The sequence below is a fragment of the Dromiciops gliroides genome, chromosome 2, assembly GCF_019393635.1.
Source record: "Dromiciops gliroides isolate mDroGli1 chromosome 2, mDroGli1.pri, whole genome shotgun sequence".
Lineage (NCBI taxonomy): Eukaryota > Metazoa > Chordata > Mammalia > Microbiotheria > Microbiotheriidae > Dromiciops > Dromiciops gliroides.
Genome location: NC_057862.1, coordinates 290,323,601 through 290,339,216, shown reverse-complemented (window position 1 = coordinate 290,339,216; position 15,616 = coordinate 290,323,601).

Genomic DNA, 15,616 nt, shown 5'->3' with positions numbered 1-15,616 from the left:
TACATTCTAAGGAAAACCAACTTTGAAAGAATTAAGAACACCATTGAATGCAATGACCAACCACAATTCCAGAAGACTGATAATAAAGCATGCCCCCCAAATCATCATAAAGATATGGTGGGAGGGACAGCTAGGTGGCGCAGTGAATAGAGCAACGGCCCTGGAGTCAGGAGTACCTGAGTTCAAATCTGGCCTCAGACACTTAACACTTAACTAGCTGTGTGACCCTGGGCAAGTCACTTAACCCCAATTGCTAAAAAAAAAAAAAAGATATGGTGTGGGGGGGCAGCTAGGTGGCTCAGAGGATAGAGCACCGGTCCTGAATTCAGGAGGACCTGAGTTCAAATTTGACCTCAGACACTTGACACTTATTAGCTCTGTGACCCTGGGCAAGTCACATAACCCTCATTGCCCTGCCCCCCCCAAATTAACTGAGTTAAAGAAAAAGATATGATGGACTAGAAAGGTACAGATTGAGACATCCATTTTCAAACATCACCAGTGTGTCTGTTTTGTTTGACTATGCTAGCTTGTTACAAGGGAGGGTTTTTTTGGGGGGAACAGGACTAGTAATAGTGATGCCAAAAAAAAACCAAAAAACGAAGAAAGATGGTGTCAATGAAACATTTTTTAAATGCCCAGAAGAGAACAAAAATAGGTTCAGAGGAAAACACAGTCAAATAGGACAGCTTTGGAATTAATATGCTGAATTTAGAATATATTTCTTTAAAAAAAAGTTCTATGTAATGAAAATTCAGTTTCATATTTTGTCCTCTTTTTCTGTTATATGTATATGGAATATTTACATTTGTTGGCATTTGTCAAGTTAAGAACAAAAAAACTCATTAAAAATATTTTCCTTACGATGACCCTTGGAAGTAGATAAGATTAATATTTTGTTGTTGTTCCAGATGTAATTCCACTAAAGAAGCTCCAGTGAGTGAATGCCTTGTACTAATGCACATTGACCTGTTATAAGTCTACAACTTAAAGTCTTTTCAGAGTTTTCTGAGGCACTGAGAGGTTAATCTTGTCCTAAATCATACAGCCCATATATGTTAGACAGGACTTCAACCCAGGTCCTCTTAATTCAATAGCTAATTCTCTATCTCTTGCCTCCATAATGCCTCTTAATACAAATATGATTGCTCTCACTTTCTCAGTGAAGAATCTAAGACTCAGAGAGTTTAAATGCCTGACAACATATGGAATGACAGAGGCCTAGCCAAGAGGAAAACCAGTGCTTTCACCACTGCATCAAGCTGCTTAGAAGGACAACTAATTGGGGCAGCTAGGTGGCAAAGTGGATAAAACACTGGTCTTGGATTCAAGAGGACCTGAGTTCAAATCCAGCCTCAGACACTTGACACTTACTAGCTCTGTGACCCTGGGCAAGTCACTTAAACCTCATTGCCCTGCCCCCACCCCCCAAAAAAAAGAAGAAAAAAAGGAAAAAAAGGGGACAACTAACTGGCCTGAGTTTAAGTTTCCAGACTGATGTTCAGGGGCATGCTAGAACCAGATCAAAATGACTCATCAGGTCCTATTGTTGAATGTTCAGTGTGAGCATTTACACTTCAGAAATTGGCAAACACTGTATATCAGAGCTTGATTTATTGTTTTGTTGACTATCTAAACTTAAGAAAGTAATGAAAAAAATGTTACTAATACAGATTAAACTCAAAAGTGCTACCTGTGTACATTTTTTTTTTTGGAGAGCTGATTGTTAAAGATTTATCAGCACACACCTACCTGCCTGTGGTCTATTGAAACATGGAGCAAAAGCCAACAATTATACAGTGATTAACATAAAATCCTACACTTGGGTTCCAGAAATCAACCATGCAAAAACAGAATGTGGGAGGCATGACAAAACCACTGTTCTAATCATCCTGATCAGGGATTTTATTGGATTCTAGGTTCAATTCTGGTCAGAGTGTGATGCGGCAGCCTAAAATGTTAAACTGGTGTCAAGCATTGATAGATGAATTATGTGTAAGGGGGGAAAAAAGGAGGTGATAGTCCTGCTGTCCCTTGTCCTATCCAAAGTTCATTTGAATGATTGTGTTCAGTTCTGGGAGCTATCCTTAAAGAAGGGTGCTGACAAACTGGAGACTGTGAGGTCTGATAATGGCCTGAAGGAATTAGGGATGTTTAACCTTAAGAGGATGAGTTAAAGGAAACTGGGATGTTTATCAGGAGAGAACAAAAGGCTTAGGGGAAAGCACAATTGCTGTTTTCAAATATTTGAAGGCTGTCAAGTGCAAGAGGGATTAGGTTTGTTTGGCTTGGCCCCAGAGGGCAAAACCAGCAGCCAAAAGGGGGAAGCTCCAAGAAGGCGGATTTAAGCTGGATGTAAGGGAGAAAAAACTTCCTAATAGAATTGTCAAAAGTGAAATACACTGCCTTGGGAGATGGTCAGTTTCCCCTCACTGTATGTCTTCAAGTGGAGTCTAGACAATCACTTCTTGGGATTCTGTAAAAGTATTCTTTGACTTTTATAAATCTCCAAATGAACTATAAAGGACATATGAAGGAAGACACTATCCAAAGAAAGAACTGATAAATAGGAGTATGTATGGAATGGTTTTACACACACACACACACACACACACACACACACACACACACACACACACACACACACACATATTTGTGTCTAATGGTAGCCATCTCTATGGTAGAGGAGAGGGGAGAAAAAAAGGGGAAAAAAAGAAAGTCGCATGATAACTTTATTATGTATTTTCTTTTTTTTTCTTTTTCTTTTTTGTGGGGCAATGGGGGTTAAGTGACTTGCCCAGGGTCACACAACTAGTGCCAAGTGTCTGAGGCTGGATTTGAACTCAGGTCTTCCTGAATCCAGGGCCAGTGCTTTATCCACTGTACCACCTAGCTGCCCCCTTTATTATGTATTTTAAAAGAATAAAAATTTGTGCATATAGATTTGCAGTTTCATGTACAATCATCTTTTTTTTCCTATTCTACTATGTTATGGAAATGCTTCTTTTATTTCTTAAGTTCAGAATAGAATAAAATAAAATAAGAAAGAAGCATTCTTGGTCAAGTATGGGTTGGAATGCCTGGAGTCAAAACAACTCATCTTCCTGAGTTCAAATCTGGTCTCAGACAACTTACTAGCTGTTTGCCTCAGTTTTCTCATCTGTAAAAATGAGCTGGAGAAGGAAATGGCAAACCACTTTAGTATCTTTGCTAAGAAAACCCCAAGGGGCAGCTAGGTGGTGCAGTGGATAAAGCACTGGCCCTGGATTCAGGAGGACTTGAGTTCAAATCTGACCTCAGACACTTGACACTCACTTACTAGCTGTGTGATCTTAGGCAAGTCACTTAACCCTTATTGCCTCACAAAAAAGAAAAACAAAAAACAAACAAAAAACCCATCTCAAAATAGGATCATGAAGAGTCAGACATGGTTGGAACGACTCAACAACAAAGGTCCCTTTAGATTTCGAAATTCTGTTATACAGTTTTCAGGGGAATCTCAAGGACAAGGACCTATGTTTAAGTATTCCTCTGATCTGGGTGTCAGGATCTCTGCTCCTTTTATTCTGATGGCAGTGAGCTGAGACTCTGAAATATTTATTTGACCAGTCAAGCCTGAGATGAGAGGTTAAACAGGGTCCTGGACATTTGCGCACCATCACACAGAAAGGCAAACAAGTGTTTGGCTCCTGGCCTAGAAGGATATGCATTACTAACTGGCTTGATTGTTCCCATTCTCCTCTCTCAGCCTCACACTGCAGGCAGTCTCACTTTTTGCAGTAGTTGTATCAGGAGAGAGTTGTAGGGAATTTGGTACAATCTTACTGCTGACTTACCAACTCTTTTTTTTTTTTTTTTAGCAAGGCAATTGGGGTTAAGTGACTTACCCAGGGTCACACAGCTAGTAAGTGTTAAGTGTCTGAGGCCCGATTTGAACTCAGGTACTCCTGACTCCAGGGCTGGTGCTCTATCCACTGTGCCACCTAGCTGTCCTGACTTACCAACTCTTGACGTACTCAATCTTGATTTCTGGCCCATCTGCAGCAGATAGGAGCTCAGATGACTTTTAACTTTCTTTTTCGTGTGGTATTCGGCTCACCTAGGAGCAAGGTACTCCTACTGAGGAAATTCCATCTACCAGTGCAGATGAACATATGCTCTGTAACCTGTAGTCTTAAAAAGTTTCCTGGTTCATTGAAAGCCCAATTTACCCAGGTACATACTTCAACCTTCCTAGGTCTTCCTGACTCTGAGACCTATTTTCAATCCACTTCTCCACTCTCTCTCTCTTTTCAAAGAACTAGTGATCTGCAAACAACTATTTCCAGACTCTGTCTCTTACTACCCTTTAGGAACTTTAGGAGTCACTGCCTTTTGAGGGCCTCATTTTTACATGTGAGTGTTGGGCTAGATAACCTCCAAGGTCCCTTTCAATTCTATCATCCTCTGAATGTACTAGAAATGCTGTTATGGGGGAGGGAGAGGAGGGAGGGAAAAGAATTTGAAACTAGAAATATTTTTTGGGGGGGGCTGGGCAATGAGGGTTAAGTGACTTGCCCAAGGTCACACAGCTAGTGTCAAGTGTCTGAGGCCAGATTTGAACTCAGGTCCTCCTGAATCCAGGGCCGGTGCTTTATCCACTGCATCACCTAGCTGCCCCCAAAACTAGAAATCTTATAAAAACAAATGTTGAAAACTATCTCTACATGTAATTGGAAAATAATAAAATAGTTTTGTGGAAAAAATGCTGTTAAAGAATATTTTCTTTTTTGAGGTAATGGGGGTTAAGTGACTTGTTCAGGGTAACACAGCTGAGGCTGGATTTGAACTCAAATCCTCCTGACTCCCACTGTTCTACCTAGTTGCCCCAGAATACTTTTTTTTAAAAAAGAAAATTCCCTCTGCTGCATTTGAAACTTTCATTGACATCTCATTACTTCAAAGAAAGATCTGGAAGTCTGTGCCATCTGGGAATGCCATGTTGAAGCTCTGGCCCAAGCAAGATGAAAAAGCTTTGAGAACAGGCATGGATGGCCTCGTGTTGTTTCTTGTTATCAGCCTCTTCTGTGCCATGTCCCCGGTGTGGGGACCATTACCAAAGGATGAAAGATAGGGAGTGAGCTCAATCATTCATTCCAGAACCACTAAGATGGACCTGATCACACTTTATCCTTTCTGCTCCATTTTGGCATCATCTGGGATTCCCGACAAATACTCATGTAATCAAAATTATACCTTGTGACCAATTTGATGGAGGAGCTACAACACAGAGGACAATTAGAGGGTGGGGAGGGAGAGGTGAATGCAGTGACACAGAGGACAGTTGCACTCCAGATGCAGTCATATCAGGAGGGAGTGCCCCATTCCCAGGAGAATCCTGTGGGAGCAATTGTCTCCATAGGCCCATCAAGTGGGGAATGAAGAACATTGTTGCTTCTGGGAGGAAGTGTGGAAGCATACCCACTGCTGGTGAACACTGAACCCACGAACATCTCCATTCACCACAAGAGAGACATGAGGAGCAACTGCATTTGGAGGTGGAGCACACGGCTTTGAATTTTTGCTGTTCACTAATTATGTAACCTTGGACAAGTTATTTGAACTCTCTCAGCCTTAATTTTCTCATCTGTATAGCAAAGAATTAGAAATTGAGGGGATGCCCATCAATTGGGGAATGGCTGAACACGTTGTGGTATATGAAGGTAATGGAATATTATTGTGCTGTAAGAAATAACGAGCATGATCTACTGTGATGGACTATATTCTTCTCACCAATGCAATGGTACAGAAGAGTTCCAGGGAACTTGTGATGGAAGAGGATCTCCAAATCCAAGAAAAAAAAAAAAAAGAACTGCGGAGTATAGATGCTGAATGAACCATACTATTTCTTTTAGTTTTGGTGCTGTTGTTTTTTTCTATTTTGAGGTTTTTCATCATTGCTCTGATTTTTTCTCTTATAACATGACTAATGCAGAAATATGCTTAATGTTATTATGTGTATATATATATAACCTATATCAGATTGCCTGCTGTCTAGGGGAGGGGGGATGGAGAAAAATCTGAAATTGTAAAGCTTGTATAAACAAAAGTTGAGAACTATCTTTACATGTAACAGGAAAAAAAATACTTTATTAATTAAAAAAAAAAGAAATAACGAGCAAGCAGATTTCAGAAAAACCTGAAAAGACTTACATGAACTGATGCTGCATGAAGTAAGCAGAACCAGGAGAACATTGTACACAGTAACAGCAACATTGTGTGATTATCAACTGTGATAGACTTAGCTCTCCTCAGCAACACAATGATCCAAGACAAATCCAAAAGACTCGTGATGGAAAATGCTCTCCATATCCAGAAAAAGAATATTGGAGGGGGCGGCTAGGTGGCTCAGTGGATAAAGCACCGGCCCTGGATTCAGGAGTACCTGAGTTCAAATCCGGCCTCAGACACTTGACACTTCCTAGCTGTGTGACCCTGGGCAAGTCACTTAACCCCCATTGCCCTCCGAAAACAACAAAAACAACCAAACAAAAAAAGAATATTGGAATCTCTATGCAAATCAAAGTATACTGTTTTTACTTTTTCTGTTTTTTGCATGTGGTGTTCTTCTTTCCCGTGACTTTTCCCTTTTGTTCTGATTCTTCTCACACAACATGACTAATGTGGAAATATGTTTAACATGACTGTACTGTATAACCTATATTGGATTGCTTGCTGTCTTCAAGAGGAGGGAGAGAGGGAGAAAAAATTGGAATTCAAAATCTTACAAAAATGAACATTGAAAACCATCTTCACATATGATTGGAAAAAAGAAAAGAAAATACTATTTAAAATTTTTTCTCATCTGTAAAATGAGAGTTGTACTAGATGGCATCCAAGGTCCCTTCCAGCTCTAAACCTGTGATCCTAATCTGACAATGAAGTTCCTTCCTGCCCCAATTCTTATAAGGGAAAAGAGATCCAGGCCCCAGTACCCCTGATGCAGAGGCCACCCTGTATTAGACCCTTAACCTGTCTTTACCTGGCACTTGTTTTTCTCCTTCTAAACACTTCTTCCCAGATCTTAACCCTGAGGCCACATCATACCCCAGTTCTAAATCCTGAAGTTTCATGTCAATCCTAGAATTCACGCATTAGAACAGGACTTTTTTTTGGGGGGGGGGGCAATGAGGGTTAGGTGACTTGCCCAGGGTCACATAGTTAGTAAGTGTTAAGTGTCTGAGGTTGGATTTGAACTCAGGTCCTCTTGAATCCAGGACTGGTGCTTTATCTACTGTGCCACCTAGCTGCCCTAGAACAGGACTTCTTAAAAATTTTCCATTCTCAATCCCTTTTCACCCAAGAAATTTTTATGCGATCCCAGGAATATAGGTATATAAGATAGGTATACAAATCAAACATTTACTGCCAAATTTTTCCCAACCAACAGCTTTGCTTTTGAAGTATCTCCCATCCCTGATGGCCTGATTGGACAGCTCCTCCTAGGACCACTGTTAATTATTCTTCTATAGGATGAACTTCTCACTTCCTCTTCAATGTGCCCTTACCTTTGGGTTCTGCCCCACACCCCTTTTTCATGTGTTGTCTTCCTCCATTAGAATGTAAGCTTCTTGAAGGCAGGAACTGTTTTTCTATTTCTATTTGTATTCCCAAATAGTGTTTAGCATATAGTAATCCCTGAATAAATGCTAGCTGACTAACTGACATATGGGTTAGTTTGATTCCAGGTATACCAACCACTTTCCAAGTATCTGGATCCCTTAACTACCCTCTTGGAAATGCCTAATCAATAAAGTTGTTTTTTTTTAAACCCAACTCAGGTGATATCAAAGCCCAGTGCTGGCAGAATGTGCTAGGAGAATCTTCTTCATGCCCAGTGCCTGATGCTACCTGTGTTGTTTCTTCTGCCTTCATACCCTTTACTGGATCATCCCTATTTTTTTTTTTTTGCAGGGCAATGAGGGTTAAATGACTTGCCCAGGGTCACACAGCTAGTAAGCATCAAATGTCTGAGTTCAAATTTGAACTCAGTTCCTCCTGAAGCCAGGGCCAGTGCTTTATCCACTGTGCCACCTAGCTGCCCAACTGTTCCTTATATGACACTCACCCACTCGAATAATCGTTAAGAAGCTCATGAGGAGAGGGTTGACCATGAAGAAGGGATGAATTGTTTTGGCCACAACAGCTCAGAAAAATAGCTATTAAAATGTGGAAGGGTTGGGATTTCCATTGGATTGGTGGAAGGGGATCCTACAATGATGGAATTACACACCTTTTTTTTTTTTTTAAGTGAGGCAATTGGGGTTAAGTGACTTGCCCAGGGTCACACAGCTAGTAAGTGTTAAGTGTCTGAGGTCAGATTTGAACTCAGGTCCTCCTGACTCCAGGGCCGGTGCTCTATCCACTGCGCCACCTAGCTGCCCCAATTACACACCTTTTGAGGTTAAAAGATCTTTGATTCAGGATTGGAATGGGCTTGACAGGTCACCAGGTGCAACCCCTTCATTTGACAGATGAGGAAACTGAGGCTGGGTTAAGTGAATTGCCCTTACATAGATCACACAACTTGAATTGAAGACACAATAAACACAATTTACATTTATGTAGTACTCTTGTGTTTTTTTAAATCTCTTGCCCCACAAATATGAGCTAGGAAGACAGAGCTGTATTATTATTCTTGAATTACAAGATGACATCTGAGTTTGGTGAAGTGACCCATCTAAGGTCACACAAAGTGAGCCCAGGTCTCCTACTCTAAATCCAGGATTTATCCTTGTGCTATATACTTCCTCTTAGGCAGCCTCTTAGGCAATAGAAGAGCACTGGGCCTGAAGTAGCAGCTCAGTGGTGCAGTGGATAGAGCACAGGCCCTGGATTCGGGAAGACCTGAGTTCAAATCTGGCCTCAGACACTTGACACTTACTAGCTTTGTGACCCTGGACAAGTCACTTAACCCCAATTGACACACACACACACACACACACACACACAGAAGACTCTTCCTGAGTTCAAATCTGTCCTCAGATACTTACTAGTTGTGTGACCCTGGGGAAGTCATTTAACCCTGTTTGCCTCAGTTTACTCATCTGTATAATGAGCTGGAGAAGGAAATGGTTAACCATTCTAGTATCTTTGCCAAGAAAACCCCAAATGAGGTCATGAAGAGTCAGATGTGACTGAAACAACTGAACAACATACTTCCTATTGATAATAATAATAATAAATCATAACTCACATGTATATATTGCTTTTTGATTACAAAGCACCATGCATCCATTCTCTTGCTTCATCCTCATGAAAGCCCAATGAGGGAGACAGAGCGGGATTATTCTAATTTTACAGATGAATAAACTGAGGCTCAGGGTCAAGTTGAAAAACAATTATTAAGCACTAACTGCATGCCAAGGACTGTACTAAGTGCTAGGGATATAAAGAATGGCAAAAATGGTCCCTGTCCTTAAGCTGTGCACATTTGAAGGAGGAGACAACATGTAAATAACTAGGCACATAGAGATATGGAAAGTAATCTCTAAGGGGAACATACTAGCCCCTGAAGGGGATTGGGTGGGGTCTGGAAAAGGTCTGCAGAAGAAGGGATCTGAACTGAGTTTTGAAGGAAGTCAGGAAAGCTAAGAGATGAGAGTTGAGGAGGAAAGCATTCTATTCTAGGCATTGGGGACAGCCACCACAAAGGCCTGGAGACTGGATATAGAGGGTCATGTGAAAGGAATAGCAGTTAGGTCATAGAGTGGGTGGAAGAGATTAATGTGTAAAAAGAAGGGAAAGTTAGGAAGGAGCCAGGTTGCAAAAGGCCTTAAATGCCAAACAGAGGCCTTTTGTATTTGAACCTAATAAACTCTAGTTTATTTAGTCCAGGGGAAAGGTGCAGGTGACCATCAGTTTACCCGCAACAACACAGCAGAAGTGGGCCTTCTGACTCCCAGCAAGGTGGGCCCCTGCGGCCTCTAGGTACTGGTAAATCATAACCGTTGTGGGATGCCCCCTCCCATGAATGCAGTTTACCCAGTGCTCAGCTTTCCCTCCCTCCCTCCTTCCCTCCCTCCCTTCCTCCCATGATTTCAGCACTAATGTGGAACTTGGCCTGAGCACAAGGAGAGTTTGCTTATCACACAGTGAAGACTCCGTGTGGGGCACTGGGTGCTGGAATGAAACAATGTTGACTTATCCTTGGTGTTGAAATGTTTCCTCTCTCCTGCAGAGGGGAGTGGCCTTCTCCCTCCCCTGGAGATGAGGCCTTAGTTAAAGGTCCTAAAGCAAGTGGCCAGAGGCCAGAACCTCCCAGGGTCCCTTTCATAGCCTTGGTGAGAAAATCTCCTTGGGCTTTCCCTCCAAATTAGGCTTTTAAAAATGTAATCATTAACTAGGGAAGCTGGTCTTTGGCTTCAAGTTGGTATTTGGAATTTAAGCCCAGAAGTCATTCATTATCTTGGACAGATTATGAAAAAAAGATCACTTTTAGCTACTTTGGGTTTGATAAAACTTGAATCAACAAACTCCAAAGCATGTGCATAATTCCCATTTATCTGGGCTTTCTGAAGGGAGATAATAACTGCAGTTCCCACCTTCATACTACAGTTAGTTACTGTGGTTATCTACATCTTACAAATAAGGAAACGAGGCTCAGAGGCACTGAGTAACATGTCCAACTGCACAAGGGTGAGTTAGTGAAAGAGTCCACAGGTCTCCTGACACCAAGTCTAGGGGTCTTTCCACTACCCCTTGGATTGGCTTGCAATAATAAAGCTAAGAGCTCACATGTTTACAGCAGTTCAATGGCTTCATAGCTGTTATCTCTTGGCATCTTCACAACAGTGCAAGAAGGAAGGCAGGCTAGGGAGTATTACCCTCATTTTATATAAGGGGGAATTTCTGCTCATAGGGGTTAAGTAATTTATCTAAGATTACACCGGAAATCATTAACAGAGACGCTAGTGAGGAAGGCAGATGTCAGCCAGTCAGCCAACAAGTATTACTGTTTTCTAGGCTTTTTTTTTACATCTATTTATTTTATCTTTAATTTATGGAATAAAACAAACATTTCCATAACAGTATAATAAAAAGGGGGGGCAGCTAGGTGGCAAAGTGGATAAAGCTCTGGATTCAGGAGGACCTGAGTTCAGATGTGGCCTCAGACATTTAATCACTTAATCCTCATTGCCTTGGGGGAAAAAAAAAAGGAAAAAAAAATACAAAAGATGATTGCACATGAAACTGCTATTCCTTTTAAATATATAATAGTTATCATGTAAATTTCTTTTTTTCTTTTTTTCCTCTCCCCCTGCCTGAGAGCTAGCTACCATTAGACACAAATAGGGATAAATACACACACACATATATATATATAATTCTATACATACTTCTATTTATCAGTTCTTTCTCTGGATACAGATAGCTTGTGCTAAGTGTGATGGATACAAAGAAAGGCAAAAAGAGATTCCCTGCCATCATGGAAGTCACATTCTAATGGGGCAGACAACGTACAAATGACTTATACGTATAAGATGTATGCATACACACATATATTTACATATACATACATAGATGCATGCATACATACATACATACTTGGTAAATGAAGAGAATCTTAGTCAGAAGGCGCTAACAGCTATGGGGACAGACTGTGCGGGAGGTGAGAAGGGAGAACATTCTAGGAATGCAGGCAACAATAGAAAAGGAACAGAATGAGGTGGTGGTGTGTTCAAGGAACAGTAAGAAGACCTACTCTTTTTTGGGGGGGATGGTGAGGCAATTGGGGTTAAGTGACTTGCCCAGGGTCACACCGCTAGTAAGTGTTAAGTGTCTGAGGCTGGATTTGAATTCAGGTCCTCCTGACTCCAGGGCTGGTGCTTTATCCACTACGCCACCTAGCTGCCCCTTGAAGGCCTACTCTTAAAGAAATGGGAATGGGAATTTTACTGAAGTGGGAGAAACAGCAAAATGTCTGAGCCCAGAGGAAGGAAGATGATGTTACGGCAGATAGGCAGCTGCCAGAATCATGAGTAAAAATTGTTGTTCCTGGGGTAAACTGAACAGGGAGTTAGGGTGGGAGTGGGGAGAGGGGTGGAAATGGTTCCTAAAATTCTGCGACTGGGAGGAAGAAATGGGTGTGGTGTGGGCCCACAGGTAATTGGAGCATGAGGAGGAGCGTTGGACAAAATGACCTCTAAGGCTCTGACAATCTGTGAGTCTATGATGGTCCCCATTGCCCACTACCCACATTATCCCTCAGCCCTGAGAAGAACTCAGAATGGTTCATGGTTCGTGATCTAGGCACTAGCCCCTCTGAAATGTTTGGAGATCTGGAGCACTACTCTTTTCTTTTTTTCTTTTTTTGAGGCAAACAGGGTTAAGTGACTTGTCCAGAGTCACAAAGCTAGTTAGTGTCTGAGGCTGGATTTGAACTCAGGAAGTTGAGTCTTCCATACTTGAGGCCCAGCACTCTATCCTCTGCATCACCTAGCTGCCCACAGTCAAGGACAGTAGCATGCCAACACAGGTCTTCTGAATGCAAGTATAGGGTCTCTATGTGGGTAAAGATCCAATAAGAGCCTCTCTCCCCAAAGAGAATGAAGAGCTGGGGGAATTCCTGGCTGGCTCAGAGTGCCTGCCAATCTCTGTTTATTATCCTTTGCTCTCTTTTTGATCTTGTTTTTCCTCAGGGAGGGGCCTCCCATGGTGTCGGCCTGGTGTTATTTTTCCAAGTCATGCTCCATACAATGAGGCCAATGCAGAACCACCTCCCTGCTCTCCAGGACCTGATGAGCCAGTTTGTGGGTTATCCTGTCTGGAACAGACAAGGTAGGGCTGTGGAAATAACACTGTGCCAAGTCAGAAGGTGTGGGTCAAAGTCTGGTCTTTGATGGTGATTGACTGGTCAAGTCCCTTCTCCTATGGGTCCCTCTCTGGTCCCTTCTCTATAAAATTAGAAAGTTGACTTGTACCATCTGGAAAACCCCCAAGCTGTGAAATGTTTTCTTGTCCCTAAATTCTGGCCTGTTCTGGATTCTCTTCTTCCTCTGAAAGCATGGAAAAGGGGAAATTGCTACCAGATTCTTTGTTTGTTCTTAGTCACTCTAGCCAAACTCTGGGGCAAAACTGCAAACCTTAAAGCGCTATAAAAATGTTAGTTATTATGACTATTTTTATAACTGAAGAATTGTACATGTGCCTGAGGAAGTGGGACTCAAAGAAAAGAAGAGAGTGATGTACAGATATTTTGTTTATATTTATGTTCATAAATATATATTATATATACACATTAATTACTAGATATAATCACTTTATTTTATAAATATGAATATGGGAATATATAAATGTATCAATACAAATATATATACACCTATAATAACCAACACTTTTATAGAGCTTTAAGGTTTGCAAAGTGGTTTTTTAAATCTTTTATCTGATAATTATCTTCATAACAACAGTATTGTTGTTGTTTTTACTGTTGAGTCATTTTTTCAGTCATGTCTGACTCTTCATGACCCCATTTGGGGTTTTTTTGGCAAAGATCCTGGAGTAGAGTTTGCCATTTCCTTCTCCAACTCATTTTACAGATAAGGAAACTGAGGCAAACAGAATTAAGTGACTTGCTCAGGGTCACATAGCTAGTAAGTTTCTGAATCCAGATTTGAACTCAGGTCCTTCTGACTCCAAGGACATCCTCTGAGCCACCTAGCTGCCCTTTAACAATAGCATGTACTATTTTAGTGGTGAGGAAACTGAAGTTGAGAGAATTTGAGCGATTTGCCCAGAATCATGTTAGCAAGTTTATGAGAAAGGATTCAAACTCAGGTCTTCCTGACTCCAAGTCCAGAACTCTATGGGGAAGAGGGGGAAGGGAGGTGGGATCTCAAAGGGGTCAACACTTGGGCTTGTAGAAGAGGTAAAAAAGCCTCCAGTCTGGCAGGCCCTCCCTATTATAGTGCCGTCTTGGAGCCAAGTTGAATGTGCTTAGAATCACCAGAGAGTTGACATTTTCACCTACCCCACATCACTCACAGTGCCAATGAAGGGCATGTTATGGGCTTTCTTCTCCACATCATGATTCCTACCCTTGCTACCCTTTCTTTTTAAGTCCCACTGGATCCGGGATGTTCTCTTTCTGGGTCCATGTACCCAGTGGTATGATGGAACCAGGTCTTCCTGGCTCTTGAGAACCAATTATTAGATTTTCATGATTGAGTATTTATACTTCAGAAATCAGCAAACACTACAATTCAGGACTTGATTTATTGTTTTGTTGATTGTCTAGACTAAAGAAAGTGCTGGAGAAAATATTACTAAAGCAGATTAAACTTAAAAGTGTGTTGTGTGTGGGAAGCTAGATGGCGCAGTGGATAGAGCACCGGCCCTGGATTCAGGAGGACCTGAGTTCAAATCTGACCTCAGACACTTTACACACTTACTAGCTGTGTGACCCTGGGCAAGTCACTTAACCCCAATTGCCTCACCCAAAAAAAAAGAAAAAGTGTGTTGTGTGGACTTTTTCCCTCAGGTTGCTGGTTGTTAAACATTTATAAGCATACCCCCTACAAAAAGCCCTCTGTTACTTTGTGATGCTACCAGATCACATTCCTATAGCTCTCCACTTGGCCCAGGAAATCTCTCCACTCTCCTGAAGCCTCCTTGCCCCTGCTTTAAGTGGCACCTTGAGGTTGTCTGGAATGGTCATGAAGAGACCCGTACAAGTTTCTCCTCCAAGGAACTAAAGCCAAGTCTCTATGAGCAGCCCCTATCTTCTCTGTATTCACTCAGTTTTATATCCATCTGTCTGTTTCTCCTCTCCTTTTAACGGCCAAGTCCAAAAATTTATACCATCTTATGAACTAGCCAAAATCAATCCTTAATATGGTGTCATAGGGATAAGAAGAACTAATAAGAACTAATTTCATCAAGGGATTAAGGACCTATAGGAGATATTTAACAGGGTTTCACCAGGCTCCTTCTGGTTATATCCTCTACATTCTCCCCACAATTAAAAAATATGTAGTCCCTGAAAATTACACTAGATATATTCAGGTACATTGGTTCACCTCCCCAATTCAAAGAGATGGATGTAAAGCACTTTAACAAACCTGAAAGCACTACATAAATGTCAAGTATCATTTTTGCTAATAATAATAATGCATGAAAAAGCATAGGTAAAATAGCATTTAATAAACACTTACTACATGCCAAGCACTATGCTAAGCACTGACAGTACAAATAGGAAGACAATCCCTGCTCTCAAGAAGCAATCTCTAACTATTAAGAGTAACAATAACAGCAATAATCAGAAGTTGAGCTTTCCTCCTGTGATAAAATATGAAAGTTTTTAACAGTCGGTTAGGATAACTGAAAAACTGGCGTCTTTCAGTTATCCTAACCGATTTTAAATCTCACACTCCTGAGACTGCAGATGAATTCTCGTTCTAACACTTTTATTCAACTACAAAAAGCAGTGATTTTATGGACCAGTGCCATAGTCCACAGAATGTTAAACACAAAAGAATAATAATAGGGATGACAACTTGTCCCAGGGCTATTTCTGTCTGAACTCTATTGAAAAAGATGAAAAGAATGATTTTTTAAAATAATAATAATAACTGTGGAC